Below are 25338 nucleotides of genomic sequence, written 5' to 3'. Positions count from 1 at the left end.
TGTTTGTTTATTTTTTTCTGCAAAAAACTTTATTGGTTCCATTTGGTCCATGGCTTGTGAGAGAGCTCCAGGGTGGTTAAAAAGCTGCCTAGTGGCTGCAAGGAGAGGCTCAGGCACAAGCCCTAGAAGCACAGAGTTGCCAGAGGGGCCCCTCAAAGGCTGCTGGGCTTCATGGTTGTGCTTGAAGGTGAGTCTTTAGAAGAGATCCTCACCCAGCCCAGCCTGGGGGCAGCTAGGCTGCAAAGGTGAGTCAGGTAATCCCCATCTTCTTGATGAGCCTCACCTCCTCATCTAGGAAGTATTTCTCCAGGAAGCCACAGAGGTAGGGGTCTGTGTGGGCCGAACACAGGGCATGCATATCCAAAAGGGCCTGGTTCAGGTTCTCCAGAACTAGGATGGCTTCTATGGCACCGAGGTTTTTACCCCACTCATCTTGGGACAGTTCCTGTGTGATTTTAGAAGAGGGCATAGCTGCCATGCTGGTTTGGCCTCTTCAAGAGATGTTCAGCACCCTCAAGCTTCTCCTCAGCCAACTCGAGAAAGAAGGGGCCCTTGCCCTCCAAACCCACATTGTCGTGGTCAACATAGAAGCCCTGAGAAGGGTAGGTCTGGAAGGTCAGCCGATTCATGTTGACTAGGTGGCTGATGATGGTGGCCTCCACCTGGGTGTAATAGTTCTGAGGCATGTTGGAGCTCATGGTTGATCCATAATAAGGAGCTAAGCTCAAAATAAGGTGTGGGCGATCCCAGAGATAGAGAAGGCCAAGAATATGGCTCCCAAAATTGTGACTGGAGGAAAGGTTGGAGGTTGGTTGGAAGCTGGCAGAAGGGGAGTCCCTGGGTCTTTTCCTTCCAAACATTGTTGAAGCAAGAGACAGATCCATGGGACCTCTCAGTGCACTGAGTAAACCTGTTTTTAAGATGTGTGAAACCTGTTTTGGTATTCATTTTAGTTGGAATGTTTATAATCTTGATGATGTAGGGAGTCACCCTCTAAAAAATATGTAATCTAAACTCTGGATCCTGCCAGATGCGAAAGTACCTAACGACTCAATAAGGACAAAGAAATTGGCAAGGAATATGCCCACCATTTACCTTGGTCCTTGAGAAGTTCTAGAGATCCCAAATCTTCCTGAACTTTTTAATAAACCCATTTTATGAAGGAGTATCACTAGCATCCAGCTAGAAAGTGAACTAAAGAAAGAAACCCAATCAGTTCATGTTGGTTTATTGAGCAGAACAAATAAACCTTCCACATGTCAGTTGTTACCTGAGCTTCTGAGGCCTCATTCATTAAATTTCTAATGCAGGTAACCCAAACTTGATGTTTCAGAGTGAGGCCCAATTCTCATGATGATGATTTCTTATACCTGAGCTTTTCTAAGACAAACAATTTAAAACAGGTGTGGCAAATATGACTGCTTTACAAACTCAGGAAGCGCAAGAAATATTGCACCTTTTGCAGAGTGAACCATATAAAGCTGTTTTGTAAGTTAAAAATTGTCAAATATCAGCAATTTCATCTGCTTTACCCTAGTACTTTTCTCTACATCAATTTAATTCAATTTTGCACCTTCATCTTGCCATATTCGCTGGAAAGATAACCTTAGCTGTTTGCAGGATTCCTTTACACCTCCCTCTTCATCTTCCCTTGTCCTCTCTCCAACCTCCTCCTCTGCTTGAGAATATATCAGAGTTTCTGGGTGAATGGATAGTTGAGGGGGAGAGCATCTGTTCAAGTCAATACTGTGTCTTCCATATTCTCAGTCTGCCTCCATCCTTCCTAGGCTATTCTTGGAGCATGGTAATCAAGAAGCTGCCTAGGGATCTGTCTGCCTAGGCACACTGGTCAGCAGTTTCTTCTCTGAGATCTTATATTTCCATAGTTGCACAGCTGTGACTGCAAAGGGGTTTCCAGATGATCACACTGAGGCTTACCGCAGAGGAAATGGATCACTGTCCACAGTACCAGGAATATCATAGGTACTCAGTAAATATTGATTGAAGGAGTAAATAAATGATCTGAAGTTGTCAACCTAAGCATACTAAGCAGAGTGAGCAGAAAAATAGCCATAGCAAACACTTATAGAACTCTTAATGTGGCGTTGTTCTAATTGCTTTACGTAAATTAACTCAGTTCTTGTAATGACCCTAAGACTAAGGTGACTGAGCAGAACTAAAGGATTGTCTCACATTTGTGACAGACTTCTGTAGCCTGAAAATCTGTGTGCTTAAGCTCTCGTCCACACTGCAGCCCAAGCATAGACTTGAGGATGCTTTCTAACTTTGTAAAGGAAGTTGGCCTTCAATGTCCTTGGGTATTTCATTTAGCTTCAACACAGATTTTGCTAGTGACATTTATCTATGATACTTAAGATCACTAACAAATCCCAGGCAACATCCGGCTTGTAGCAGCCCACTGGCATTCCCATCTGGCACACTTTGCAGGACTGGTCATGTGAGAGAGACAACTAACAGCAATAATTGCTGGGTGATGAATGGCTAGAAGTAGGGCAGCTCGAAGCATGACGGGGACAAGGAATGCAATCAGGAAATGCTGACCTGGAGCTTGGAGTAGGGTAAGTTGAGCTGTGATGGATGGAGGGCAGCAGCTGCACGTACAGCATGCTGGCACACACGGTCTGAGAAGCGCTGCTTAATTTGAATTGAAAAGGGCAGCTTGAGAGGCAAGCAGCGACCAAAGCCACAAACCAAAATACAAACCTTTCATTAATCTTTCCAACCACACTCACACTCTTGGGTAGTATTATTGGTTAGCATCGTACTTCAATATGATTAAAAACAAACAAACAAAAAAAACCAAGCATGCTACAGGGCTATGAGCACTCTGAGACTTCTGAGGGAGGAACAGGCAGAAGGGGCTTTGAGCGGAGATCTAATGGGCACAACTGAGCTGATATCCAAACAAAGGCTTCTGTTTAATTTTTCTAGAATGCACTGAGGTGCTTATGCACGAGAGCAAAACATAGTTGGTTCCCCCCCTTTTTTCCCCACACCTCAGTCAAGAACTCCCTCTGTTATTTTTCCCCTTCCCCATGGTGGTCATACTTCTTGCATCTCAGCCCAGGTCAGAGATTCAGGTGCCCCAGGTACCAGGAGACTCCCCCCAGCAGAAACATGATGATCTTGAGGAGTCAGTGTAATGTTGGGTCCACATTGGTGGACTCCATGCTGTTCCGGATGTACTTGTGCCACTTACAAGGAGAAGACCCTTCATGTGTCTTTTCATTGTGGTCTCAGCTGAGACTGAAAATGGGTGCTTAAAAATTAACCCTCTTTCAGATACATGGTTTGCAAATATTTTCTCCCACTCTGTAGGTTGCTTTTTCAGTCTGTTGATTGCTTCCTTTGCTGGGCAGAAGCTTTCCAGTTTGATGTAGTCTCACCTGTCTACTTCTGCTTTTGTTGCCTGTGCTTTTGGTATGATATCCAAGAAATCATTACCAAGACCAATGTCAAGGAGGTTTTCCCCTATACTTTTTTCTAGAAGTTTTACAGTTTCAGGTCTTTTTTTTTAATATTTTATTTATTTATTCATGAGAGACACACACACAGAGAGAGAGGCAGAGACACAGGCAGAGAGAGAAGCAGGCTCCAAGCAGGGAGTCCCACATGGGATTCGAATCCGGGTCTCCAGGACCAGGCCCTGGGCTGAAGGCGGCGCTAAAGCGCTGAGCCACCCAGGCTGCCCTACAGTTTCAGGTCTTAAGTTTAAGTCTTTAACTCATTTTGTTGTTGTTGTTTGTTTAAAGCATATGCGAGTGGGGATGGGGGCAGGGGCAGAGGGAGAGGGAGAGAGAATCTCAAGCAGGCTTCATGCCCAGTGCAGAGCCTGATGTGGGATCAATCTCGTGACCCTGAGCTGAAACCAAGAGTTGGACCTTAACCAACTGAGCCACCCAGGCACCCAAGTCTTTAACCCATTTTGAGTTGATTTTTGTATATGCTGTAAAGTAGGAGTCCAATTTCATTTTTTTGCGTGTGAATGTCTAATTTTCCCAGACCATTTATTGAAAAGATTGTCTTTTCTCTATTGTGTATTCTTGGTACTCTTGTCAAAGATCAATTGATCATATATATGTAGATTTGTTTCTGAGCTTTCTATTCCATTCCATTGGTCTATATGTCTGTCTTTATGCCAGTACTATACTGTAGTATACCAGTACTGTACTGTTTTAATTACTGTAATCTTGTAATGTGTTTTGAAATCAGGAAGTTTTTATAGTTTTATAAAGATATTTTTATTATAAGAGAGAGGGACAGAGTACAATCAGGGGTAGGGGAAAAGGGAGAGGGATAAACAGACTTCCTGCTGAGCACCCTGGGATCATGACCTGAGCTGAAGGTAATGACTTAGTCGACTGAGCCACCCAGGCACCCTAATATCTTCATCTGTGTTCTTCTTTCTTAAGATTGTTCTGGATACTTGGCGTCTTTTGTGGTTCCTATGAATTTTAGGGATATTTTCTCTATTTCAGTAAAAAATGTCATTGAATTTTGACAGGGATAGCATTGACTCTAGATCTCTTTGGGTAGTACAAACTTTTTTTTTTTAGTACAAACATTTTTAAAATATTAAGGCTTCTGACCATAGAACTCAACAGTAAAAACACGAATAATATAAAGTAAAAATGCACAAAGGCCTTGAACAGACATTTCTCTAAAGATATACAAGTGGGGATCCCTGGGTGGCACAGTGGTTTGGCGCCTGCCTTTGGCCCAGGGCACGATCCTGGAGACCCGGGATCGAATCCCACATCGGGCTCCCGGTGCATGGAGCCTGCTTCTCTCTCTGCCTATGTCTCTGCCTCTCTCTCTCTCTCTCTCTCTGTGACTATCATAAAAAAAAGATATACAAGTGGCCAACAGATATAAAAAGGTGCCCAGGGCTCCTGGCTGGCTCAGTGGGTAGAGCATGCAACTTTTAATCTCACGGTCATGAGTTCACGCCCCATGTTGGGTGTGGAGGTTCCTTTAAAAATTTTTTTTAAACTATACTCACCATCTTTAATTATTAGGGAAATACAAATTAAAACTACAAGAAGATACCACTTCACACCCATGAATAGCTATAATAAAATAGGATGTCTGCCTTTTTCTTCTAGAGTTGTAGGAGTCCTTCACCTATTCTGGATACAAGTACTTTGTTGGATATATGTATTGCAAATTTCTCTACCAGTTCTACCCTACATTTCATTCTCTTAAAGGTTTTTTTTGACTGAAAGGTCTTAATTTTAATTAAGCATAATTTTTATTCTTTTGTTTTATGCTTATAGTTTTTTCTCTTATTTTATACCTCAAGATTATGAAGATATTCTCCTATGTTTTCTTCTAAAAGCATTAGTTTACTTTTCTTATTTAGGGCTACAATCCATTTCAAATTAATTTCTGTGTATCTAATGTGAAATAGGTATCACATTTTCCTTGTCCAATTGATCCACTACTATTTACCAAAAGGACAGAATGCAAAACATTTAAACTATGGATATTATGTGAGGAATGGAAGGCAGAGGTGTTCCAATACAAGAGAATGGAAGACAGTGCCAGAAGGAATAATATATTTAGGAATGAGTAAATAGGCGTGTTTGAGGTAGATATTGAACTTTAACATTCATAGTATTACCTGTTAAAAATATTGATTCCTGGATATTCCTCCCCCTCCCCCCGCCCCCATTCAGATCAGGAATAATCACAAGTAATTTGTGAACTACACTTTGAGAAATGCTGGTTAAGGCATGGAGGTGCTGTATGTCTGTCTCAGATCATGATAATTACTTTAAAAGTTTTGTGAACTTCTTGAGTGTCAATTTATAATCCATTCCATTCTATAGAAGTCACACTCACAAATCTATTTGAAATAAGCTTTCATCTATCTTGTACTTCCTATAAACCTGCTGTGGGACAATGACCTTAGATTCACAGAAGCCCCATTCCTGAAACAGAGAAGTCTGCAAGATATACTCTTAAAATCCTTAGAAGCCTTTCTGTCTGTCTGCAAGGACCTATGAGTCACTGCCTTAAATCTCCTTGACTTCTAAATAAAGGATCTTACAGCTCTATCCTAGACTTGATTTCTGCTCTGGAGCCCTTTGAGAATTGTTTGCCACTTACAATACACTCCTACAACTCGATGAGACAAGATTCACTACAGGATTTATGAGAAGAAACTGTAAAAAAGTTGAGGGATCATTCAAACCTGAAGCTATTGTGTAATGCTTCAGCCGTTGATTTGAACTCCTTTTAAATCAAAACATGCTTTTTTTCTTTCAGAGATATCTGTTATTTCTCTTTTCCCAATATTAAATAACTGGACAAAAGTATTTATAGAACTTCTTAGTGGGGCATTATTAATGCTTAGATCTGGGCTTTTTACCACTCTTGACATTGTATCTTCTACTGTCAGGCTAGGAGCTGAAAAGAGTTTGCTGTTGTTGACACTCGTTCTCTTCCAATCTTGGTTTCTTTTCAATCTCTGGCACCAGTGGGAATTCAGATCTTCCATAATGGTCCCAATGCACTCAAAGGGAGGAAATAAAATAAGAAAATAATGAATTTTAAAGTCAAAGAAGGAAAAGCATGGATGAAAAAAATTTTTCTTTGGCTTTTAGCTGACAGTAGGAATCTCCTTTCTTTCCTGGCAATTTCACAGCAAGTGGATGCTGATAAATCCTTGAAGGAGTTTCTAAGCAAGCTGAATATTTCTTGGTTAGTATTTAAATTCACAGTTTGTTTTTTCTGCCAATTCTGCTCTTTATTATTGTCATTGGAATATTAGAACTGATTCATAAGAACATAACACAAAACTAATGATCTCTTTACCCCATTAGTTGGTGGAGAGTAGAACCAATGGAGGTTTTGTGGGAGGGTATTGTTTTACCTTAGTTATCACTGCCTGAAATGAAATAAATATTAATATTGAGTTCTACTCTGTGATTGGTGCTGTAAGCCAAGTCCATCTACAAACAGATCTTTTGACAATCACTGATGTCATTACTCAGACACAATAGAAAATGAGACTGATGTGCAATACTTAAAAGACCAGGGTCCCTCGTCAACAAGCCCTCATTGAGTAGTGATTTTTGATGAGATGCTAAAGAACACTGAGCTTTTTCTAGGTTTTGAAAGTCAGAGCTCACAATTATTATACATGCAAAAAATAAATTACTCACTGGATTAAACATACAAATGTAATTTTCGGTCACTTAAGGAAATGAATGCTTTGTGAACACATGACAAATCATAAACTAAAAGAAAAATAAAGAAGTTTAACAGAGCATTGTAAATGAACATGAAATGTTGGGTTTGGATGAGATGATTTCTATGGTTTCTTCCAGATCTAACATAGGTTTTCCATAGTGCTGGAAAAATGAGATTAATAAAAATTCACACAAAAAAGATAAAGACCAAACTACCACATCCATGCCCTAGAAAATATGGGAAAATATGAGTGAAGAGCAAAACTGAGCTGAAGTGTGTGACTTCCAGGGCTTTGTCTTCAACTTGCCAAGAAAGCATAACTCTGTCCTCAAAGGCATGTAAGCTATTGAAGATAATTATGAGAAGTGAGTGAAAGGAGGGGAAGGCAATGTTACCATCAAACATTTCTCCCTGGGATGCAAAATAAGTTTGAGTGTCATCAAAGATTTATTTTGGGGGTGCCTGGATGGCTCAGTCAGTTTTGTCCAACTCTTGATCTCAGCTTAGATCTTGATCTCAGGGTCAGAAGTTCAATGTGGGGCTCCATGCTGGGTGCAGAGCCTACTTAAAAAAAAAGGATATATTTTGGGAGGGTAGTGATGGATTTAGTCTGATATAAACAAGATCCACTTTAAAGTAATTTTACTGAATGCTTTCCATGTCTCAAGGAAGTTAGTCAGGTATCCAACTGCCCCACTTTGCCTAGGACTGAGGGGTTTTCTGGGATGGGAGACTTTGAGTGATAAAATTGGGAAAACCTCAGGCTTTTTTGTATAAGTTGGTTAACATAGTTACCAACTATGTTGGCCAGATATCCTTGGTACAGATCCATCACAACACACAGTAGAGTATATCCCTCCTCTTGCTCAGTGGCTTGAAGAAACACAAAATGGCCAGATGAAAGCCTCAATTTTCAGTTCAAACTGAACCATGTTGTATCTCCTGGTAGAACCGTCCTCCATTGGGAACTGAGACCTCTAAACCTGAAGAGAGCAGAAGCAAAACTTTGTATAAGTAGATGATTAGGTATAATAACAAGAAAGGCTACTCTCTTGTCTTCCTCTTGGTTTCTGCACCTATATAACCTGTGGAGTGAAAAAAGGAGCCACACATATTGGTAGCTGATTAGCAGTATATAGTGCGTTTTGTAGAACAACAGCCTAATGTAAGGTATCATCTTTGTCTCTTGTTTGTCACCAAAACAGGGTCTTTGATAGTCATTCTGGCCATTCTATAATGTCAGCTACTTCTAGCAAATCCCTTGGGTCTTAGCCTATTGCCTCTTTTTGCTGTGAAATGAGTTCTTCTGTCAGAACAATATTGTGTGGGATACTGTGACAGTGAATAGGCATTCAGTAAATACACAGATGGTGGTGATGGCAGAAGCATTGCCTGCAGGGAAGGCAAATCCCCATCTAGAATGAGTGTTTATTCCAGTGAGGACCAATCACTACTCCCTTCATGATGGAAGGTGGTTAATTAAAATCAACCTGCTGTCTGATGACTACTGTTCCACCCATGGTATGGGTGCTGTGTACCAGGGTTTAGTGTAGGTTTCTGCTGGTTGGTGGGCTGGGCACTTAGCAATGATGGTAGCTAGATTAGTCTTGGTGAGAAGTCCACATGCTTTAACCCCTGCCTAACCTCCATCCCTGCTTCCTATGGCTGTTTTATTCATGAGCTCATTTAACAAATTGTAGGTTGGCCGAGGACAGAGATTGGTATACCCATAGTGGCTCATCTTGCTCACTTGATTATAGAGAATGGCAAACTTGTGCCCTGGATGAGCATTCACATGGAAAAGAAATGTCCTTACATTCTTCATCTATTGTAAAGTAGACATATCCACATGCCTCTTTCCCAAATCTCCTTGTTATCAGTTCTTCAATACTGCACCTTCTAGGTTACTAACCTCCAACCCATGAATCTGTGTAGATCTAAACATATAAGCATCTCTCCTTTCAGGCAAAATGCACACCATATGTATGGCTTGACTTTATTCCCACTGGGAAGATGTATTCTTCTTATCGTGCTTCAGGGCCCCCCTTGAATGGGGTTATGATTCTACAGCAATTGACTTTCAGCTGATACTCACATAATGTATAGTTGTATCTCTAAACCAGGCTCAAATTTTTGCTTCCCTGATCAAGTGGAATTTTGTATGAGACCATAGGTGTGATGAAGGAGAGGTGGCACTGGAGTAGATGACATGTTTATGTAACTCATTTGTGCTTTCAGAGCCTGATCATGCTAGATCTTAAATGAACCATATCTTTTTGATGATGAACATTCTTTCCCACATCCAAAATGGGTTGATGGGTTGGATTACATTCAATTTATAATGGGCAGCTTAGGTCACCTGGTTACTTGGTGTTGTTTCATAGTCACGTATTTGAACTCAATTAGGGCATAGTGGCATTAAGTATATCCTAAAACCTAGAAGTCTGCTTCATGATTCTTCTATTGAGACTTGCTGGAGGCTATATACAGAATTCTCATCTTTTATGGATACCTCTAGCATTATTGAATCTGCTGGGTCAAAATGCTCAATTGATAATAGGAGACACAAAAGCCCTGGACAGAGTTCCTTCTTGTTCTGGGCCCCACTCAGAGTTAACAATCTAAATTACTTAGTAAATTAGCGTAGCATACCCAAATGTGGTATATATTGCCCTCAGAGTCCAAAGATGCCCATGATGGTTACTTTTAGGTGTTAACTTGACTAACCCACAGTATCCAAATATTTGGTCAAACATTGTTCTAGATGATTCCATGAAAATAGTTTTTAGATGGAATTAGCATATAAATCAGCAGATTTGGGGAAAAGCTGATTATCCTCCATAATGTGGTGAGCCTCATCTAATCAGTTGAAGGTCTTACTAGAGAAAGCCTGACCTCCCTGGAAGAAAAGGAATTCTGCCAGTAGGTTGCTTTAGGACTTGAACTGCAACATTGACTCTTCTCTGAGTCTCCATACTGCCTGCCCACTCATAAAATTTTTGGACGTGCCAGTTTCCAGAATCACATAAGTTAAGGAATCACCAGTTCCTTAAAATAAATCTGTTTTTCTCTCTCTCAATAAATATTACAATCTACTGGTCCTATTTCTTTGGAGAAAGCAGATTAATATAATTGCCTTTTCCTTAGTGGTAGGGGTTGCAAAATGCACCAACTTGGCCCTTGCTTGAGAATACAGACTGTAATATAAGATGAGGGAGGAATTGTAAAATTAGGTAATAAAGGGACAAGGCTGGAACCCTGAGGGACAGGAACACAAAACTGATAAAGAAAGGAAACTAAAAAGGAGACTGAGAAGGAGTTTCAGGCTGCAGAGAAGGAGAAGAGGAGACAGAAGAGCCATGTGGGTATGGTCACTGAGGTCAAGGAAAGAGAAGCATTTCCAGAAGTAATTAGTGGTGTCAAGGGACGAAGAGGAGTTAGCAGTGGAGACATCATTGATGAGAAGCGTTTCAGAATCCAGTTGTGGTTGCAGGAGCAGTTTACTGTAGTATGACGAATAAGTGGATGGGTAGTGAGGATACAGTTAAGTAACTTGCTTCTGAACCAACCAATGAACTAACCAACCAATGAACTAACCAACCAAAAACCTGACTTTGCAAGGCATGGGGTAGATGGGGTGGTCTAGAGTTTATTTATTATTTATTTATTTATTTATTTATTATTATTTATTTATTTATTTATTTAATTTTATTTATTATTCATGAGAGGCAGAGAGCAGGGAGCCTAATGCTGGACCCCAGGATCATGACCTGAGCAGAAGGCAGATATCTGTACAACCACTGAGCTGCCCCAGGTGTCCCTGGTCTGGAGTTTAAAGGAACTCCTCTTTTTTCCTCTGTTTGAGTGGAGAGAGCCCTGAATGCACAAATGGCTGCCAGGAAAGATTGAAGATACAGACAGAAAGGGTGTGCTGATTGAGTGAGGTCCCTGAGGAGGCCAGAAGGGATGACATCCAGAGTTCTGTGTTATGAGAGTTGGCATCCAGAGGAATTATTCTATAACCTTCACAGAATGATGATTTGTAATGAAGCTTGCAATCTTTATCTTGTCTTATAAATATAAAATTTCCAAAACAATATTTGGAAGTACCAAAAAGTGGCTTTTAAAAATTGTTGAGTTGGATCAAAGCACATTGGTAAACTGGAGATGTGGTCAGAAATAAATGGAACAAAGCTGGGGAAGGTTAATTACAGGGTTGTCATACTATGAAGAGGAAAAAAAACCCCGTAAGGATTGGCTGGGATCTAAGGGTCATAACAAGGAGCTGAATATGGACCAGCAAAAAGAAGTGTGGTTTAAAAAGCATTCTGGAGGACCAAAAGTTTTTTTTTTTTTTTAAAGGTTTGCTTATTTATTTTAGAGAGAAAGGGTGAGAAAGGCAGGGGAGGGGCAGAGGGAAAAAGAAGAGAGAAACCCAAGCAAGGTTCTGTGCTGAATGTTGGAGCCTGACATGGGGCTTCATCTCAGGACTTGGAGATCATGATCTGAGCCAAAACCAAGAATTGGACACTTACCTGACTGTGCCACCCAGGTGTCCCTGGAGGACAAAATTTTTTCCATGCACATTTTATATTTAAACATCTAATGTGATGCTATGCATGTTGCAAATATTACTGATTTGGTTTGATTTGATCTGAACACACCAGGTCAGACTCTTAAGAATTATTTGGGTAGTAGTGGTGATGGTTTATGCTAAAATATCCATGTTCTCTTGCCAGACTCCTTAGGCCATGGTTCATCTCTGCAACATGGCTGGTTAGGATGAAGCTTGTAGGCAATAGTGGTGAAAGAGTTTTGTTGTTTTTTTTTCTTATGTAGCACTAAGCAGCCTTCATGCTGACAACATTTCTTCTTTAGGCCTTATTGAATAGCTAATTCTAATGAACAGATCTAACCTACTGAATAAATGACGTTTGTCATGTGAAGACTAAAGAATGAAGAACTAATCTTTGACCCTGAGCATTATTTAGATCTCTAATTAGTAAAGGTACAATATCCACTATTAAAGAGTGGCATGAAAATGTTAAGAGAGGACCCCAAAGATGAGGAGAGAACTGGAAAGTAAGACTTCCCCCCCACCCCCAGGCAGTAACTGGATTAGAGAAAAGAGAAATGCTGTGAGGGTGATTTTCATAAACTCTTCAAATACTTACAGAGAAATAGGACCATCACAAAAGACACAAGAAAAGGTTTAAAACCATACTGATTTTTGTCCTTACATTTTTCTGTTTTCTGCAAATTTTCTATAATAACCATGTGTTTCTTTTGAGTTTTTCCTTCAGCATTTTATTGTGGAAAAAAAATTCAAACATAGAGAAAAGTTGAAAAATAGTGCAATGTACACCGGCATGCCTACCTATTAGACTCAACAGTTGTTGACAATTTTCCATATTTCCTTTATCCATGTATAGTTTTGTGGAATCATTTGAAAGTATGTTATAGACATCATGATTTTTCACCTAAATATTTTAACAGGTGTTTCTGAAAAATAAAAGGATTGACATAGTTACTTATTGCAATCACATATATTGTTACACACAAGGAATTAACATTGGTCCTCTAATATTGTCTATACTTAGTCCATATTCAGATAACTCCAATTTGTACCCCAAATGTCTTTCGTAACATTTTTTTGCATAATGATTCAATCAAGGATAACTTATCACATTTCTTTGTTCTCTTTAATATGTAGCAGTCCTGCCAACTTCCTGAGTAAAAGTCAGAAAAAATCGATAATAAAAAACAGGATGTTATCTAAAATTTTTGCATATGTTACTTCACTTGGCATTTACAATCGTGCTTATGATAAAAATGCGCACAGATTTCTTTTAATGGAAGAAATGTAAAAATGTTACCTCTGGATATAAGTCTATAGGTAATAATTTTTTTTTTTTTGCTTCTATCTATGTATTTATTTTTCTTTGCCAAGTGTATTTTAACAATGAACGTGGTTGGGGCAGCCTGATGGCTCAGCGGTTTGGCACTGCCTGCAGCCCGGGGTGTGATCCTGGAGACCCTGGATCGAGTCCCACGTCGGGCTCCATGCACGGAGCCTGCTTCTCCCTCTGCCTGTGTCTCTGCCTCTCTCTCTCTCTCTGTGTCTCTATGAATAAATAAATAAAAATTTTTTAAAAAGGTGTCTAAGATGGAGATTAGGATGGAGGTTAGGAAGGATTACACAACAGTAAGGTTGTGATGGGAAGGACAATGGGACACTGAATATTTAAAACTGAAGTAGCGGGATCCCTGGGTGGCGCAGCGGTTTGGCGCCTGCCTTTGGCCCAGGGCGCGATCCTGGGGACCTGGGATCAAATCCCACGTCGGGCTCCCGGTGCATGGAGCCTGCTTCTCCCTCTGCCTATGTCTCTGCCTCTCTCTCTCTGTGTGTGACTATCATAAATGAATAAAAAAAAATAAAAAAAAAAACAAAACTGAAGTAGCTGTTTGAGGAAGAATATTGGATTATATGTAATGTCTTTAGAGATAAGAATGATTTCTACCTATCTTGCAGGGGCAGGAGAGTGGTTTGGCCTGAGGTGACAGGAGAAATGTCAATTCTCTTTTTTATGCTATACAAGCAGTTTATCAACTAGCAGTTGTATCAACTATACAAACAGTTTATCAACTAGCCGGTTGGCATATCAGGGGTGGAGTGGAAGAAGCTCGGATTTGGGAGTTTCAAATTCAGTGCTGCCACTTACTAGCCATTTGGCCTAGGCAAGTTATCTGAGTTCCCGAACCTGCTTTCTCAACTGCAAAATGGGCATAGTTACATCTCACTTAACTACTGTTAGAATTTGCAGTTATAAGCAGGATATAAAAAGCTGACATTGTAGTTATAATTCAGATAGAACTTAAACAATATCCTATCTAATATTTATATTGAGTAAGAATCTGTTATAATGTGGTTAGTCTATAATAATAGAGTAGTTATATTATAATTTTGTTTCAAAATATTTAAAAAGAATGATCTCAGGGCACCTGGCTGGCTCAGTAGGTAGAGCATATGTATGACACTTGATCTTGAGGTCATGAAGTGCAAGCCCCATGTTGGGTGTAGAGATTACTTAAAAAAATGCATGATATCATTTAATTCTCACATTAAGTCTTAGAGCTAAGTGCTCTTATCCTCTGTAATCAGGGAGGAAACTAAAACTCTGAAAGGTGAATGACTTGTCTAAAGTCACACAGCTAGGAGGGAGCATAGCTAGGGAGCAAAACTAGGTTCTGTGATTGCAAATTCAATATTTAACAAAAATCCGGGGGGATCCCTGGGTGGCTCAGCGGTTTAGCGCCTGCCTTTGGCCCGGGGTGCGTTTCTGGAGTCCTGGGATCGGGTCCCGCGTCGGGATCCCTGCGTGGAGCTTGCTTCTCCCTCTGCCTGTGTCTCTGCCTCTCTCTCTGTCTCTCTCTCTCTCTATCATGAATGAATAAATAAAATCTTTAATAAAAAAAAAAAGAAAATCCGGGCAGCCCAGGTGGCTCTGCGGTTTAGCGCCACTTTCAGCACAGGGTGTGATCCTGGATACCTAGGATCGAGTCCCGCGTCGGGCTCCCTGCATGGATCCAGCTTCTCCTTCTGCCTGTGTCTCTGCCTCTTTCTCTCTCATTAATGAATAAATAAAATCTTTTAAAAAATATTTAACAAAAATCCTTACGAGGAAGTTTATAAAAATCATGCGATCAAGAATCAAAGAGATTGTTTCTTCCAGTTACTAGGTATGCTTGAACAAAGTATACATTTTTCAATAGTGAATTCTGTTAAGAGTTTATAGGATGCTGGCTGGTAGCCATTTTCATATTGCTGATTTAGTTGGATGTAATGTATGTACTCATTATTTATGCTAATGGCAGAAAAGATATCATGAGTAAGTGAAATCTATATATAAATGAATGTTTTAAATGTTTGTGCTTTAAGGGTTTACACCTTGGAAATTAACATAGTACATTGGCACATGCATGGGAATTGGAGTCTGGGTTTAGCTGCTGGTTTTTGAGTTCTGTGTCCTTGAGGTAGGTACTCAGCATAAGCCTAGAACTTACTGTACCATCGGGTGGTTTTGGTAATTGTGTAAACTAGTGTACATTAAATACCTGCATAGTGCATAGGTATAATCAATACTGGTTCATCTTTCCTCATTTAATCCACCAATTTTCAATTGTGGAACAATCCTTTGAAGATGGGAGACACACCAAGGTAGTTTCAATAATGTTAAATTATGCTACAAAGTAGCTTTACCTCACTACCCATTCTTACTCAAGTTTCCCTTCAAAGTCCCCAGTGAGATCTTGGGGTTGTATAGGGAAAGTTGGAACTCCCTTCTGCTTATATGAAACTGATATATTTTTTAAAAAATGTATTTAAATTAAATTTGCCAACATACAGTATAATACCCAGTGCTCATCCCATCATGTGCCCTCCTTAATGCCCATCATCCTGTTACCCCATCCCTCCACCCACCTTTCCTTCAGCAACCCTTTGTTTCCCAGAGTTAGGAATCTCTCATGGTTTGTCTTCCTCTCTAATTTTTCCCCACTCAGTTTCCCCCCTTTCCCTTATGGTTCCTTTCATTATTTCTTATATTCCACCATATCATATGGGGTGAGACCATATGATAATTGTCTTTCTCCAACTGACTTATTTCGCTCAGCATAATACCCTCCAGTTCTATCCACGTCAGTGTCAATGGTAGGTATTCATCCTTTCTGATGGCTGAGTAATATTCCATTGTGAATATATACTACAGCCTTCTTCCATTCATCTGTTGAAAGACATCTTGGCTCCTTCCACAGTTTGGCTTTTGTAGACATTGTTGCTATGAACATTGGGGAGCCAAGTGTCCTGTCATTTCACTACATCTGTATCTTTGGGGTAAATACCCAGTATGCAATTACTGGGTCTAGGGTAGCTCTATTTTTAACTTCTTAAGGACCTTCCACACTGTTTTCCAGAGTGGCTACACTAGCTTGCATTCCCACCAACAGTGCAAGAGAACTCTCTTTCCCTTTCTCTACACCTTCGCCAACATTTGTTGTTTCCTGTCTTATTAATTTTAGCCATTCTCACTGGTGTAAAGTGGTATCTCATTGTGGTATTGATTTGTATTTCCCTAATGGCAAGTGATTTGGAGCATTTTTTCATGTGCTTGTTGGCCATGTGTAGGTCTTTGGAGAAATGTCAGTTCATGTCTTCTGCCCATTTCATGACTAGATTGTTTATTTCTTGGGTGTTGAGTTTGATCTTTATAGATTTTGGATATTAGCCCTTTATCTGATATGTCATTTGCAAATATCTTCTCCCATCCTGTAGGTTGTCTTTTAGTTTTGCTGACTGTTCCCTTTGCTGTGCAGAGGTTTTTATCGTGATGAAGTCCCAATAGTTCATTATTGCTTTTGTTTCCCTTGCCTTCCTTGATGTGTTTTGCAAGAAGTTGCTGTGGCCAAGTTCAAAAAGGGTGTTGCCTGTGTTCTCCTCTAGGATTTTAATGGATTCTTTTCTCGCATCTAGATCTTTCAGCCATTTTGAGTTTATCTTTGTGTGTGGTGTAAGAGGATGGTCCAGTTTCATTCTTCTGCAGTGGTTGTCTAATTTTCCTAGCAACATTTATTGAAGAGGCTGTCCTTTTTCCATTGGATATTCTCTTCTGCTTTGTTGAAGGGGAGTTGACCATAGAATTGAGGGTCCATTTCTGGATTTTTCATTTTGTTCCATTGATCTATGTGTCTGTTTTTGTGCCAGTACCATGCTGTCTTGATCACAGCTTTGTAATATAACCTGAAGTCAGGCATTGTGATGCCCCCAGCTTTGGTTTTCTTTTTCAACATTCCTCTGGCTATTTGGGGTCTTTTCTGATTACACACAAATTTTAGGATTATTTATTCCAACTCTTTAAAGAAAGACTATAGTATTTTGATAGGGATTGCTTTGAATGTGTAAATTGCTCTAGGTAGCATTGACATTTTCACAATATTTATTCTTTCAATCCATGAGCATGGAATACTTTTCCATCTCTTTGTATCTTCCTCAATTTCTTTCATAAGTGTTCCGTAGTTTGTAGAGTTCTCTTTGGTTAGGTTTATTCCTAGGTATCCTATGGTTTTGGGTGCAATTGTAAATGGGATTGATTCCTTAATTTCTCTTTCTTCAGTCTCATTGTTAGTGTATAGAAATGCAACTGATTTCTGTGCATTGATTTTGTATCCTGTCACATTGCTGAATTTCTGTGTGAGTTCTAGTGATTTGGGGAGGGTCTAATATTTTTTGAAGCTATTTAGAAGTAGAAGAAAGATTATTCTGCTTATCTATTATTGATTAACAAGCCATTTAAAAATCCTAAAAATGATATGGGGTCAGAAATTCAATTGGGGCTGGCTGGGTGATTTTTCTCCATGGAGTACTGAGTAGGGCCACTCTGTAGTTCTTAACTTGTGGCATGGATAATCTGGGGTTCTAGAAGGCTCCATTCATATATCTGGCACAGTGGTAGGTACAGTTAGAAGGGTAGGCCCAGGTAGGTCTCTCTTCCTCCCCTAGTTTCAGAACCTCCCCACGTGGTCTTTGCAGCAAGGTGGTTGGGCTTCTCACCTAGTAGCTCAGGGTTCTAAGATTAATGCTTCCAAGAGACAGGAAGTGGAGCTGCCTGGCTTTTGGAGTCTGGACCCAGAACTTGGGGTATTTACTTCTAGCATATCTTATTGGTCACAGCAGTCACAGAACCCTTCCAGATTGAAGGGTAGAGGACACAGATCATACCTCTCCATGCAAAGAGTGGCAAATAATTTGTCATGAAAGCACTTGAATACTATATGCTTGAAGAGAGTACATGTCAAAGGGGCACAATACAGACTTCTAATAAGCCCAGTCATGTGCCACTTTTGATTACTTGTATGTCTGCAGCTGCAGATGTTCCTATGAACTTCCCCATTCCATTACTTGGGAGGATAAGGTATACCTGGAATCTGACCTTTACTCTTGGTTCGGTGAATTGCTTCATTATACTTTCATCTCTGCCATCCCCGATCTGGTGGAGTAGGAGATGTAATCTGTTACTCACATATTACTCAGATCTCTACATAACTCACCACTTCTGGGAAATCTTCCCTAGACAAAACAGGAATAGCCAGCTTTCTCTTTCTGCTGGAGAGATGTGTACTGTGTCTTTAAAAGTTGTCCAAAATTCAGAACAGAGAGAATAATTATCAGAAGGTATGCTCCAATAAACTGCACTTTGTTAAATTAAAAATAAAAGAGATGAGTACTCTTTAGGTGTTACTCTTTACAGTTTTTTTTTATTTTATTTAATTATATTTGCCAACATGTAGAGTAACACCCAGTGCTCATTGCATCAAGTGCCCTCCTTAGTGCCCATCGCTCTTTACAATTTTCAATCAAATTTAATTTCTTAGCTGTTACCGTAAGAGACAACTCAGATGCTAATCCTTTTTAGCAGGTTAGTTGCTGTCTCAGTAGCTTTGGAAGGTAGGAAGCAGCAACTGAGATTAATTACATTTTAGATTAATTATTATGTGTTAATTATTGTTAATTATACTATATTTCAAAACTTAGAGGGTAGGTCTTAATTCCTAATACGGTTTATCATGCATAACAGTTCTAGTTAGACTTTTTGTTTACATGTGAATAAATAGAAAATTTATAAATGAAGCAACTAATCAGTTTCCTTTTAAAAATCAAAGTTCAATCACCCAGAAAAGTTGAAATAGCTGATACACTCATGCTTCTTTGTTTCAAATTATGGAACACGAAAATAAGCGTGCTCTGACTGTAAAACAGTATATTTAGGGTAAACATGTCCCCAAATTCCACTTACTGTCTTACGTACAAATGTACTTAAGTATTACTGTCTCTAAAATGACACAGGTTTTACTGAAGTCAGGAAAATGGCAGAAATTTTTATTCTAGTCTAAAACGTGCTTTAGTACTAACCAGAGGAAATTAGGTGGCTATTTATAAGCCAATCAAGAGTCCTTAAACTCCATTATACAAATGATGCATTTCCCCCTTTGTATTGGGTCTGATGGCTTCACTCTTCAATAACGCTGGATCCTTTGGCACACACTCAGGAGGCAGCCGGTAGTTTAGAGACAGATTGCTTTGAGGGCACTGGAGCAGCTGAGGGACTGAGTAACACTACTGAGAAAGGAAAAAGAGGACACTTCTCGAGTTAAAATAAGACAATGCATCTTTGGAGGACATAGTGGCTGGAGGCCAGCAGAATCCTCAGCAGAATCTCAGGCTAACACGTTCTTGTTCAGTTTTCATTTGTACTTTGGAGGTGCTCTAGAAAGCTTAGACAAAAAAAAAAATTAGGATTCAAATGAGTAGGGCGTTTTTAGCCAGCTCATGTACAGGAAATCCTCTGTTGGTGTAGGATCTGTTCTGATGTTCATTCCTTACAGATTGCTTCTATTCCCCCTGGGTCAGGATGTAAGGGGAGGAGTTAGTGACAAGTCCTAATTTTATTGATCTCAGTCTACGCTCTAAAAGCGCTTAAATCATTCTGAGTTCTCATAACGTTCGAGGAGAGTTTGGGGTATCTGTGTATGGTCTGGGTAGTGCCTGGCATTTTGCAAGAGACTGATGAGCATCGCCTTTGCCGGTAGACTAGGAAGATCGCTGCTATCCTCTCAGCAAAGAGCAAGCTAATCAGCAGGGATTCGGGCAGCCTCTCCTTCCCGCTGCAGCTTCTCGTCATTTACTCTGGCTGAAAGAACGGCCACCAACTGGCAGACACAACAGCTTCACAATATTTGCACACAATTTGTTTGGGTCGGTTTTTAATATCTCTCTCTCTCCGCCTGAAGCTGGGGTTACCCGAAGGAGAATTCAGAGAAACTCTGGAGACGGAGGAGGGGGAAGATTTCGTTTTCCAGTGATTTCTGGGAGGAAATCTAGGACGGGCAGGGTGAAATCGGGTACCATTTGGTTAAGGTTTAAAAAAAAAAAAAATCATTCAGCGTAGGGGGCTAGGTGGTTCTTCAGTGGGAGGGCCGTGCAAGACGAAACCAGCTTTGGGCGAAGGAGGGAGAGGGCGAGAGGACCAGAGCAGGGCTAAGGACTGAAGCAGGGAGTTCCGCCGAGCCTGCCGACCCTGTGCTCCCCACCCGCTACCTGGCAGCTGGACGTCGCCTGGGTGGGGGGGAAGCCCCGGAATCCCGAGCCTGCAGCACGCCGGGGCTTACGGGAGCAGGCGGACGCGCGCGCGCAGGGGGGCGGGGCCGAGGCGGCGGCGCCTGTGCCTTTAAGGGGCCGCTCTCCCGGCACCGCCGGCCCAGACGCCGGGACGTGCCGGGGGCCGCCCCGCCCCGCAGCCGCCCGTTTCCTCCCGGGCGGCGCGACGGCACCTGAGCAACTGCGGCGGCGGCGCCTCGGAGCGGGCTGCCCCGGCTGTGCTGCCCGCGCCGCCGCGTCCTCCCGGTCTCCTTCCCCGGCAGCGCAGGATAAGGGTGAGCAGGCCGCGCCGGGCCGGCCGCCGGCCGCGGGGACCGCGCGGGGTTGGCGGGGGAGAGGGCGCTGCCGGCCGCGGTGTCCGGGTGGGGGGGGGGGGGGGAGGCGGAGGGCCGCGCCGCACGGGGGGCGCGGCCCGGGGCCCGGACTCCGCCTGCCGCCGCCGCCGCCGCGTAGGCCTAGGGCGCCGGGGCGCCGCTGGTGGGGCTTCTGCCTGAGCCGGGCCGCCGCGGCGGGGGCTCCGAGGGGCCGCCCAGGGCCCGACCCCGACCCCGACCCCGACCCCGGCTGCGCGGCTGCGGAGTCCCCTGGGGACGTCTCCCGGTGCGAGGTTGGCCGGAGAGGGCCCCGGGGTGACCGAGGCGCCTATTTTTAGCTGGGCCTCAGGGCCCCCAGGAGGAAGGCGGATTACCGCCGCCTCGGCCGGTGGACAGAGGGAGCCCGTCCCCGGGCCGGAGCTGGGCCATGCTTACGCCATGCTGGAATTTGGGTCCTCGCTGCCCCTCCGGATACTTAGGGGACCGGCGCTGGCCGCCTTCCCAGGCCCCCTCCCACCGCCGTTGCGTGTCCCCGGGTCGCGGCGGGGGGGCGGTTGGGGCTGGGAAAGCGGCGTGAGGGGACTTGGGGAAAACGTGTGGCCCGCCCTCGAGACGGGGGGGGAGTTACCCTTCCTCTCCCCGAGGGGTGTGTCCTTCCTCCGTGGTTCCCCCTCCCCCTCCCCCCTCCCTTTCCAACAATGAGATTTTTTCTTGGCGTTTGGGGAGCTCGGCCGAAAACCAAACCGGCAGCCTAGAAAAGTCGTTGGGTAATGGGACACCTGGTGTGGGATGTGCCGCCGCGCACGTTTGTCTGGAAGGAGCCTGTGTGCGGCGGAGACGAGCGGCTCCCGTCGCGGGGGAGCGGCATCCTAACCCCGTCCAGCTGCCCCTTGCTCAGGTTGGAGACCGCGCTTCGAGTGTGAGCCATTCCTTCGCTTGGGAGGGATCGACAGTCGCAGTCGGGCCTGTATCAGAAGAGGATTCCTCAGCAGACCTGTGAATGAGCACTGCCTGAAAGAGCTAACTAACTGTTCAAAGTTGTGGGGTTTTTTTTTTTTTTTTTTGAGATGCTTTGTGGAAAGTCCTGAAAATTTTGGACACCCGTACCCTGCCGTAGATCAATACCTTGAGGTAAACGAAGCATGTCGAATTGCACAGAAATAGACCTAAAGTTTGAATTCTTGCTAAATTAGGTTGCGCTTTTTCTCTCTACCTCACCTAGCCGGCAAATGGCAACACTGTCTCCGGCTTGGCCAAAAAACGGTTTCTTAGGAGAAACGGAATGATCTTCCCAAGGATAACACTGAGCACTCTGGAGTTGACCTGTATTTGGGATGGATACCCTGCTTTACAAAATACCGACTTTCGTGTTTACTGTGTTCTCTAAGAAACAAGCTGCCCCCGTCTCCTTTTAGTTCTAGGATCTAACAAGAAATAGCTGGGCTTATTGTTTGTAGGTTCTAAGAAAAAAATCCATTTTCCTCTGTAACGTTGAATTAGAAATGACTTTTCTAATTTGGCTGCATGAGCAGTCATAACAGTATCTCTGTCAGGTGTGCTTGGAGAATGAAGTGTTTACCTTTCTGAGACTCATACTGAAACTTAAAATACAGGAAAGCCTAATGAAAAATTTTCTTCAATGTATTTGAGCACTTTAAAATGATAAGGGACATCCAGTATTACTTAACTCTTTCTTGAAGACTCAGGGTCAACATTATGAATAGCCGTTAATATATGACTTTTTTCTGTATCATCCCTTAGCATCAGTGTCGCTTCTGCTTGATGCGGGTTTTCTCAGTCTCATCCAAGTCTTCTAGTTTGGCTTCATCCTAGCTCAGGTCGCTCTGCTGATGCGGGTGTTTTCTTCAGTCTCTCATCCCAAGTCTTCTAGTTTGTAGGCTTGAGTCTACTTTCAGTAGGGAAAACGTTTTAATAATTAGATGTGAAATAACAGTCAATATAGCTTTTCTAAAGGGCCTGAGAAGTGAAAGCTTTTTTGAGGCTTAACTTCTAAAGGATTCATGTTAAGATTGTTACTGTTACTAAAGTAAAAATTGAATTTTACTTGAAAAACTATGGAAGATGTACTTTTAATTGAATGTTTATTATAATTTTTGTATAGCAAAGAAAGTTGTAATCTAAAAGATCTCATAATACATTGTAAAAATTTAAATTGTTAGTAAGTTTAATGTTTCCAGGAAGGTTTTGGGCTTTTTAGGGATCTGACTTCTAATATGTAATAAAGAAATGGAGAGACCATGCTTTGCAGGAACATTCAATTATTTGAGGTTAACATCTTAGAAACTGCTTGTTCTTGTATTCTTTGTTTTTAAGTTATTTCGAAGTATATAACTATAGAGTTAAGATTTAGTTAAATCCAGAGTATGCCTAGAGGTTAGAAGCAAGTAACTGGTTCTTTATTTTTTTATTTTTTTGTTTTTTTTAAATTTTTTATTTATTTCTGATAGTCACAGTGAGAGAGAGAGAGAGAGAGGCAGAGACATAGGCAGAGGGAGAAGCAGGCTCCATGCACCGGGAGCCCGACGTGGGATTCGATCCTGGGTCTCCAGGATCGCGCCCTGGGCCAAAGGCAGGCGCCAAACCGCTGCGCCACCCAGAGATCCCTAACTGGTTCTTTATAAATGAGATTGATCACTCATGCATAAGTAGAGTTTCATTGCTTTCTTTTTCAATTTTTGTGAACATGACTTTGGATGTTCTGATCTGAAAAATGTTTATGTGCAAATCAAAGGGAAAACATTGGTTTAGATAAGGGTATAAGCTACTTTTTCTATAAACAGAATTAAATGGGAAAAATCTTAAGTACTATGAACCTAAGGAGTTTGATTAACTTAACCTGCTGTATCTGAGCTCTAGAAAAAGAAAAGTAATGACAATTTATAATTGTTTGCATGCCAGACTGTTGACTTGCTATTTAATTTTTTTTTTTTTTTTTTTTTTTTTTTTTTTTTTTTGGTCTTTGAGAGAGAGAGAGCACTGCAAACCACTTAGGCTATCCTCTCCTCCAATAGTATAGACTTTAATGTTAAAAAGATAAAATAGGCAAAATGTACTTTTAGTACTAAGAGTAGTTTTAGTAGAGACTCCCAATAGGAAATAGAATATTCTTAGTAATTATTTAAGAAATGTTCTACTCCTTTTGAAAACGTTGTGATTTGCTATTTTACTTGTCACCTTAACTGCTACAAGTGGATTAAGAACTTTTAACTTAAATCTGGTTTCAGAAAATGATTTGTACAGTAAGTGGAACTTAATTGGTTTATACTCCCCTCCTTCCAGGACATTGCTTTTGGATTTCTCTCACTAATTGCTTTGGTCTTTCTGCCTTATGATTCATTCTCTACTCTTGAAGTGGAAGTGCTCAGGCCTTGGTTCACTTTTCTTTTTATATTCCCTGGTGATCTCATCCAGTGTCATGGCTTTAAATACCTATATGCTGATGGCTTCCATATTTATATTTCCAAGCCAGGCTTTCCTTCTTTACTGCAGACAACCTGTTCTGCATTTCCATTTGTAGTTGAAGTAGTCCACTCAAGCCAACCTTCCATTTTTCCCTTTAAACCCTACGGTCTGGTCTGCTCTATCGCATTTGATGGCAGCCCCACCCAACATTCAGGCAAAGGAAAAAAAAAAAGTTGGAGTCACTCCTGATTTACTCTTTTGTTGGTTACACTTGACTTTCTCATCTTGGGGAATATATCCAGAATAAAGTCACTTCTTACCACCTGTATTGCTTGCTAGGTTGGTTCAAGCCATTTTATCTTTACCTAGATTTCTGCAATTAGCCTCCTGACTGGTCTTCCTGCTTCTTCACTAGCTCCCTAGGTCTCTTTCAACTCAGCAAACAGATCCTATCACTTCTCAAAACACTGCAGTGACTTCTCCTATGCAGAGTAAAGGCCAAAGTCCGTATGGCCCGCAATGCCTTATAGAATCTACTCTTCCTATTCTTTACCTCTCAAGTTAGCTACTACTCTGCCTCCTGCTTACTTCCCTCCAGCCCCACTGGCTGTCATAAGGCCTTTAAATTGACTGTTGTCCTTCCTTGGATCACTTTTTCCCTAAGATATCAGCATGGCCAACTCCTTCAAATCTTTGTCCTTCTAATGTGTGTTTTTTTTTTTTTTTTAAGATTTTTATTTATTTATTCATGGGAGAGAAAGCGAGGCAGAGACACAGGCAGAAGGAGAAGTAGGCTCCGTGCTGGAAGCCGGACGTGAGACTTGATCCCAGGTCTCTAGGCTCACGCCCTGGGCTGAAGGCGGCGCTAAACCACTGGGCCACCGGGGCTGCCCCAAATGTTTTTAAAAAAGTCTAACTGCTTTATTTAAATCTGCATTCCCCTGTGGTGCCTGGGTGGCTCAGTTGGTTAAGCATTCAGCTCTTGGTTTTGGCTCACGTGGTGGTCTCAGGGTGGCAAGATGGAGCTCCCTAGTCAGACTCTGCACTCAGTTGGGGAGTCTGCTTGAATTAGTCTGCTGGAGATTTTCTCTCTCTCTCCCTCTGTCCCCTCTCCCCACTCACCTCACCCCATGCATGTGCACATGGGTTCTCTCTCTCAAATAAATCTTTAAA

At 41.8% G+C, this 25338-nt stretch overlaps 1 protein-coding gene and 1 pseudogene across 6 annotated transcripts in view; one reads left to right on the top strand and one right to left on the bottom strand.

Annotated features, from left to right (window-relative positions):
• LOC129495941 (ferritin light chain-like) overlaps positions 1 to 698 on the bottom strand; it is a 48522-nt pseudogene extending 47824 nt beyond the window's left edge.
• Positions 699 to 20528: 19830 nt separating this feature from the next.
• The window catches only part of KTN1 (kinectin 1), a 106284-nt gene continuing 101474 nt past the window's right edge, over positions 20529 to 25338 (top strand). For all 6 annotated transcript variants that reach the window (XM_055303773.1, XM_055303772.1, XM_055303770.1 and 3 more), the window contains exon 1: positions 20529 to 20703. The gene's annotated coding sequence lies outside the window, so the exon portion shown is untranslated. The remainder of the gene's footprint in view (positions 20704 to 25338) is intronic.

Source organism: Nyctereutes procyonoides, unplaced genomic scaffold (assembly GCF_905146905.1).
Source record: "Nyctereutes procyonoides isolate TBG_1078 unplaced genomic scaffold, NYPRO_anot_genome, whole genome shotgun sequence".
Taxonomy (NCBI): domain Eukaryota; kingdom Metazoa; phylum Chordata; class Mammalia; order Carnivora; family Canidae; genus Nyctereutes; species Nyctereutes procyonoides.
Note: the sequence above shows the minus strand (reverse complement) of the source record. Positions and strands in the feature narration are given on the sequence as shown.